At 37.8% G+C, this 7,254-nt stretch overlaps 1 long non-coding RNA gene across 1 annotated transcript; it reads left to right on the forward strand.

Annotated features, from left to right (window-relative positions):
• Positions 1 to 1,114: 1,114 nt before the first annotated feature.
• On the forward strand, positions 1,115 to 7,005 carry LOC130553317 (uncharacterized). Its single transcript, XR_008962845.1, has 4 exons — positions 1,115 to 2,138; positions 3,899 to 4,027; positions 4,602 to 4,738; positions 6,456 to 7,005. It is a non-coding gene; the product is annotated as an uncharacterized LOC130553317 (long non-coding RNA).
• The last annotated feature ends 249 nt before the right edge of the window (positions 7,006 to 7,254 follow it).

The raw sequence follows: 7,254 nt of genomic DNA on the forward strand, positions 1-7,254 counted from the left end.
GGGCTCATTAAGGGTTAATTTAGTGTTTCCAGATTCTAATGTAAATCATGTGACACTTTTATGTGGCCGTATACATGCTCAAAGCGAGCAAGTTTAGCTCTCTGTTGTGTTAATATATAGCTGTTTACAGGAGGACGCTCGCAGCACCATCTGTTACGAGCATAAAGAGGACGACACGAGTGAATGTGTGAGTTTTATTTGACTTGGAGGGGTTCATTTGGATTAGAGGGGATTTGTGTCCCTGCTGTGAGTCTGGCTCTGTTTGTCAAGCCACTTGCAGAAAGTAGATGTGATGATGCGCTCGGTCCGCTTCATGAGATAACGCTGCGAGCCGGAGGAAAATCACGCTAAAATCACATTTAAGCCAGTGTGTTGAGCTGTGGAAGTGAATCGTGTGGATCTGAACCCAGACAAAGTAAAGAGAGCGCACCTGAAAGATATGATTGTTGGTATCATCAAGCAAATATTGAGCTAAAGGTGTCCAAGCAGAACACAGCGGAACACAGCAAATATTGGTGTGAATTTGTGAAGGTTAAAGAGTTTAGTGTGTGTGGAAGACTCAGTTCGGACTAAGCAAGTATGTTTTAAAGGGTTTTTTTACATCTTCTAAATGATGCTAAGATTATATGCATTTACTATCATTTTCCCCTTATGAAAATGAATTATGCTTCTATCTTACAAATGTTAATAACATATTCATACTAAAAGACCTTCGATTTTAATTTCACAAGAGCCTTTTGATGAGTGAAACTGTCGACATTAAAGGGACACTTCACCCATCATTCACTCTCCTTCGAGTTGTTCCAAATCTGTATAAATGTCTTTGTTGTGATGAACACAGAGAAAGATATTTGGAAGAATGCTCATAACCAAACAGATTTTGCCCCCCGTTGACTCCCATAGTAGAGAAAAATTACATTATCTTTTTTTTTGTTCTGTTGAAAACAGAAGATGACACTTTGATGAATGTATGACAGCAAACAGTTCCGGGGCACTTTTGACGACCATTGTATTTTTCCTACTATGAGAGTCAATGGGAGTCAAAATTTGTCTGGTTATAAGCATATTATATAATTCATCAGAACAAAAAATGTATACAGATTTGGAACAACTCGAAGGTGAATAAATGGTGACAGAATTTTCATTCTTGGCTGAACTGTCCCTTTAATTGCAGACGTCTCTGTCTTTCTTGTTTGATCATCTCTCTTCCTCGTCTCATTTTACAGATATGTCAACAGGGTCTCCCTCAAAGGGATTCTGATTCCAGGAGAAACGGGAAAGCAGGTGATGTGCTGTAATATCTCTCCGTCGTCACTGTTCCCGACAAGCATTTGGCTCTGTGTATTGGAAGCTTGATCATCAAAGCGTAAAGTTTCATCCTGGACACGAGTCCACCTCCTTCTGACGGTCATGCCGTCTCTTTGCTTTGATTTATCCTTTATGAATTTAGTTAGCAAGTATCAATTTTACTGTTGCTGAAACAGTGTTATTGATTCTCATAATTCTGATGTTTTGTGTTTCTGTTTGCTAATATTATTTAAAGGGATAATTCATCATTTACTCACCCTCAGATTGTTCCAAACCTGTATACATCATTCCAGAAGATATCTGGTCCTATCCTATAAATACTATCCCCATAGTATTTATTTTCCCTACTATGGCAGTAAATGGTGGGTGAGATCTGACATTCTTCCAAATTTCTTCCTGTGGGTTGAGCAGAACAAAAAAATGTATACAGGTTTGGAACAATCTGAGGGTGAGTAAATGATTGTAGAATTTTCATTTTTGGTGAAGTGTCCCTTTAAAGCATCATACAGTGAAGTTATCTTGATGCTAAAATAAGCCTGGTGTTTTCAGTACGTCTGACCCAGGATCAGTTTACAGAATCAATATTAAGTTCAGGAGTTATTCATTAAAAGCAGCGCAGCTTCACAAACATAAATGGGGTAAATAAACTCTCAGATGGTTTGAGATGAGCAGGACGGATGTAAAGGTCTCTGTGTGCTCCTATACTGCAGCTGGGAGCTGTGGAAAGGCACCGCCGGCATCACAGGTCCGGGGTCAGTGATCCGCACTGACCTCCAGCCCGCTCCTAATGGAAATCTAGCCGAGCATCACAGGCAATCTGAGTCCTCACAGTAAGCAAACATAAGTGCTCTTGAAAATCTAAAGGGCCGAGTGGAGTATCATGCATGATGAAACACCACAATCTTCTTAATGTACGTATGTGTGTTTTTATATTCACTCATGTATTTCCAACACAAATGTCTAGAATTAGATGTCAGAAAGTGATCTATAAAGTAACGTTATGTCGAGCGGTCCTGCTGTTTCATTTCAGTTTGAGTGGATGTGATGAAGCGACAATGTGTGTCATCACTGATTGTTGTTTCATAAAGCAGAATGGACCACCAGCGTTTCTGTTTGCTTTCTTCATCCTCAGAGATCTCAAGGGGAGGGGAGATGAGATGAGATGAGATATAAAGAGAAAAGAAAGAAAAAAAAGAAAAGGAAAGAAAGAAAGAAAGAAAGAGAGAGAGAGAGAGAGAGAGAAGAGAGAGAGAGAGAGAGAAGAAGAAGAGAGAGAGAGGAGAGAGAAGAGAGAGAAGAGAGAGAGAAGAGGAATAAGGAGAGGAGAGGAGAGGAGTAAGAGTTGAGTTTGAGTTGAGTTGATGATTGAGTTGAGTTGATTGAGTGAGTTGAGTTGAGTGATTGAGTTGAGTTGATAAGAGAGGAGAGGAGTTGAGTTGAGTTGAGTTGAGTTGAGTTGATTGATTGAGTTGAGTGAAGTTGAAGAGAAGAAGAAGATGAAAGAGAAGAGAAGAGAAGAGAAGAGAAGAGAAGAGAAGAGAAGAGAAGAGAAGAGAAGAGAAGAGAAGAGAAGAGAAGAGAAGAGAAGAGAAGGTTACGTTTTCAAATGAAAACAGCAAAAACGGGATTGTTTTATGAAGTAGACTATACTGTACGTTGGTATGTGTTAAGGGCTTCATTTTCGCTGGAGGAAACAGCTGTGGTGTGATGAGGGGTGAATGCAACGGAACCTTACAGTAAACCGATTACTCCCCCATGACATTGAGCAAACTGTACTTATAACAAAGAACTGCACAGATGCAGATATTATATCAATCTGTGGAAAAACACACACCTTGTCATGTCCTCTGATCCTCGCCCTGTCTACCAATTGAAGACAGGCTGAAAAACGGGGAGGAGTCGAAGTCTGCCGCCATTTTCATATGAAATTTAAAGGGGACTGAGGCGATCACGAATTTGTGTACAGTTTATGGAGAAAAATTGCAGAAAAACACTTGAAAACTAAAAATTGACTTGTTTGACATGGGCGTCGCTTGGTGATTTTTAGGGGGGCTTTAGTCCCACTACCATTTCTACCCAGCCCCCATAAAATTGACCTAACGACGCCCATGTCAAACAAGTCATTTTTTCTCACCCTGAACACAATTTCATAACAATTTGTAATTATTTTAGATTTCGGTGGATTAGTGGCTAATCCGAATGACTGTGGTTTTGTTCGAGCAAACGCTTTCACTCTTACTTGCGAGAAAATGTTCAAATCTATTTTTAGTTTTCAAGTGTTCTGGGCTGATTGATGATGTGACCAGAACAACGTGGCATCCCTCTTCTCAAAAATACATCTTGCTTTTTACATTTCAATAGAACAGAGCAGAATTGAATTTCAGGCGTGTTTTAAATGTGATTCTGAAGTGATGCAGTTTCATGCGTCGTGCTGTACAACATTTGATCGCCTCTGTCCTCCGCTCACAGAAACTATAGTTACAGTCCTGTCTGGAAAAATGGCTTTTATATCAACACAAATGAATAAGAGATTGTTTTAAAAGATGTAAGGCATGGCTGAGGAATCTGTCTTGGTATTGATTTGTTTCAGCCAGTTCTTTCTAATATGGCCCTGGAGAAGCCGACTGCCTCCAAATGTGTTTCTTGCCCTGCGTTCAACCTCAGCAACAGCTCACACGCTCGTTCTTTATGCTCAAAGACCCACAAGAGAATCCAATAAGTACTTATCAACTATGTGTTTTTGACAGATTCAAGATAATCACTTTATCAATATTTCGTCACACGCTGTGATTTTCATTTCATTATTCGTTGTCATGTGTCATTAACAGAGTTAACATAAACATTTATTATGTGACTAATAAATACAATTCATTTTGCCAGTACAAAATAACAGGGACTGAAGCTGTCAAAAAATCATTATTCAACAAATAAATATTTTTTCTTTATTACAATGACACATGAAAAATACTTCAAAAATAATTCAAATGTACAGATACGATAGTGTTTTTGAACTTTACTATAATACTAAAGTACGTGTTTACAAAGAAAGTGTAGTCATTAATATACAACAATTTACTGCAGTTTACCATAGTACTGTACATATAAAATATAGTAATGTTAATAGAGTCTTGTGAAGTAAAGTATTGAGTAGTTAATCTCATCATTTATGGGATGTTAATTATGAAGCGTTTTGGTGTAATTGGATTTGAAGGGTGATGGTTTCATGCAGTGCTGTTCTATTAGACTAAATGCACGTGACCTTTCTCTCCTCTTTCCACTAATCCTGTATTAAGCCGCAGGATCAAGAGTCAATGGGTGATGTAGACATCCGTGACACCTCATTCACCCTCTGTGATGCTGTGGCCTGCACCATCCGTCTCACAACAGAAAAAAACACACGTCTATGAAACGTCTGGAAAACATCTGCTGGGTAAGAACATCTGCTATACACCTGAGAAAGAGCAGTTTTACATCCATTCGAAATCATAAACATCTTACAAACATCTCCTAGATGTCTATATGATGTCTGACAGCAGACGTCTCTGAGACATATTGCAGATGAGCAATCTGTGTCTTGCAGATGTAAATGCAGACGTCCAATAGACATCTGCCAGATGTTTGTGTGCTGTCAGGATAAATATATACAATAATGATAATACATTTATTTTATAAAGCGCCTTTAAAAGTTGCTTTCTCAAAGCGCTGTAGATCACAAACAAACACAACAGTATAAAACAACACATAATTACATAACACTAGAAACCAAAAATCAATTAAAAGCCAGCCTAAAATAAAACGTTTTAAGACTGGATTTAAAAATACCTAATGGGTTTGCTTTGAAACTATGTATGAAAACTATGAATAATAATTATATAGATATATTTGATATGTAAAGAGGAAAATGATAACATTGCATTACATGACATGCTATTATATTTGCTACATGACTGTACATTTACATTTAGTCATGCTAATCACGCTTTTATCCAAAGCGACTTACAGAGAGTTAAGGGAGCAATAAAGTCATACTGTACACACCCAATTTAACGGTTTTTTATTTTGTATTAATGCACATTAACAGCATCAGGATTCATACACTAAGTGAAGAGGGTAGGAGGTTTTTTATAATTCCTTATAGACCGTTTAATCGGACGTGCGCGCGCCTGCCTGACCCCCAAGTTAACTTCCGGTTTGTGTTTGGCTACTGTCTAATAATATAACTATTCATATTTCATTTATGTTCATATTAATTTATATTGTTATTTTACTGTATAGTGATTGTATTAAATAAACGATTTGTTGTATGTTCATTTTATTAAATAAACAATTCGTTGAATGGGTCCTGTAGTTTGATCGCATTTAAGCAAACAATGTGGTACACTGACATCTTGTGGTTGAGTTTGGTATCGCAGTCTAAATTCAAAATATTGGAGAGACAAGTTTAGCTAAGTAACGCTTCTTCTCGGTGTCTTTTGATTGTTATCAGAAATCATCTACAGGCGCTCTATTGTTTGTGAATGTGTACCGGAAGTTCAGTTGGGGGTCACGTTTGTTTATGTTGTTAAGATGAAACCGTCTGTATATATCAGAGTATGATGTAAATCAGCTGTATTTATTGACCTTCAGTCTGTTTTACGGTTTTATGGATGTTATGTTAATGAAGTCTGAAACCATCATGTAAAACCATGATTGACCTAGATGTTCATGAAGAACTTGAGTTCTTGTGATTTCTTTTAAATGCTGAGAACTATGTAACCACACCGTTGACACGTCTTTCCTTTGAATGTTCTTTTGGAATAACAGTAAGTAATTTCATACTGCTTTAACAGAATTGAGCGTCTTGCTAACATAAATGAATGTCATTTCATTACAAATCCAATACTGCGATATCTCAGCCAGCGTGCTATTAATTTTGTCTTCTTTGCTCACACGAAATAGATGTTGACTAAGGGAGTTGAATTCTAAAATAAGCCTGCACTAATCTGTTTTTCCAGAAAGGTGATAGAGAAAGAGGATTAGATATCACAGCAGAGTCATTCATCAAATGTAAAAGTGCATATTGCTTTCCTCTCTAATGCATATATTGCGTGCACCCAACAATGCCTACAGTACAGTTCTCTCATCTCTTCTTTCAATGTGCCTCAAAGGATTCTGGGAAGTACACAGGGATGCAATGAAAGATGCTCCGTGCAGACCCTTTGTCATCTGTCTTGCACGTCTCAACCCTGATCTCCCGTCTTGTGTGTTTCTTTGCTTCGTCTCGACACTTCCATTAGACACAGAAGAGAGCTTGTAGATGAAGTTTCGTGCTGAAACTCTTCACAGATGGAGGAGATGCGTTTAGGGTCGCCGTGCAGGAAGTGCTTATGTGAATGATGTTACGGCCCTCCTGGTATATTGCCAGTGTCGTTTTAATAGTCGATTCACCAAAGGAATCATGAAAATCAACCAAACACAGACTAAAAATCATGAACACTGTATACAGGTTTTCAACCAGATGAGAGTGAATAAATCATGACAGATTCTTTTTTGGTGAGTGATTATGCCCAAATAAAAGCTTCTGAAGATCGACCTGTGTACTTCCCATGGATTAGTTTAGTAATGACTTGAGGAATTTTATTTTGATATAATAATGATGAAATTGTCCTACCTGATAATTATGAAAAAAAGATCTTCCTAAGAAATTGCGCACTTGTTCCTGTATTAAATCATAAGAATGTTCTTGTTTGTTCTCATTTGAACACTGTCATGAATTCAGTCCTAGAAGACCACTGTGTCTTTATAAGGACCGTCCATCATCACTTCACCAGAGAACAGTGCATGTAACATCATTAATCATTCGATGATTGATTTACTGCTTTTATAATCAATAGCAAACATCTCACACCTGCTTTTGTGTGTCCAGTATAGACGTTTCATCGGCCTGACCTCCACTTAACTTCCAGT

This window comes from Triplophysa rosa, linkage group LG4 (assembly GCF_024868665.1).
Source record: "Triplophysa rosa linkage group LG4, Trosa_1v2, whole genome shotgun sequence".
NCBI classification, from domain to species: Eukaryota; Metazoa; Chordata; class Actinopteri; order Cypriniformes; family Nemacheilidae; genus Triplophysa; species Triplophysa rosa.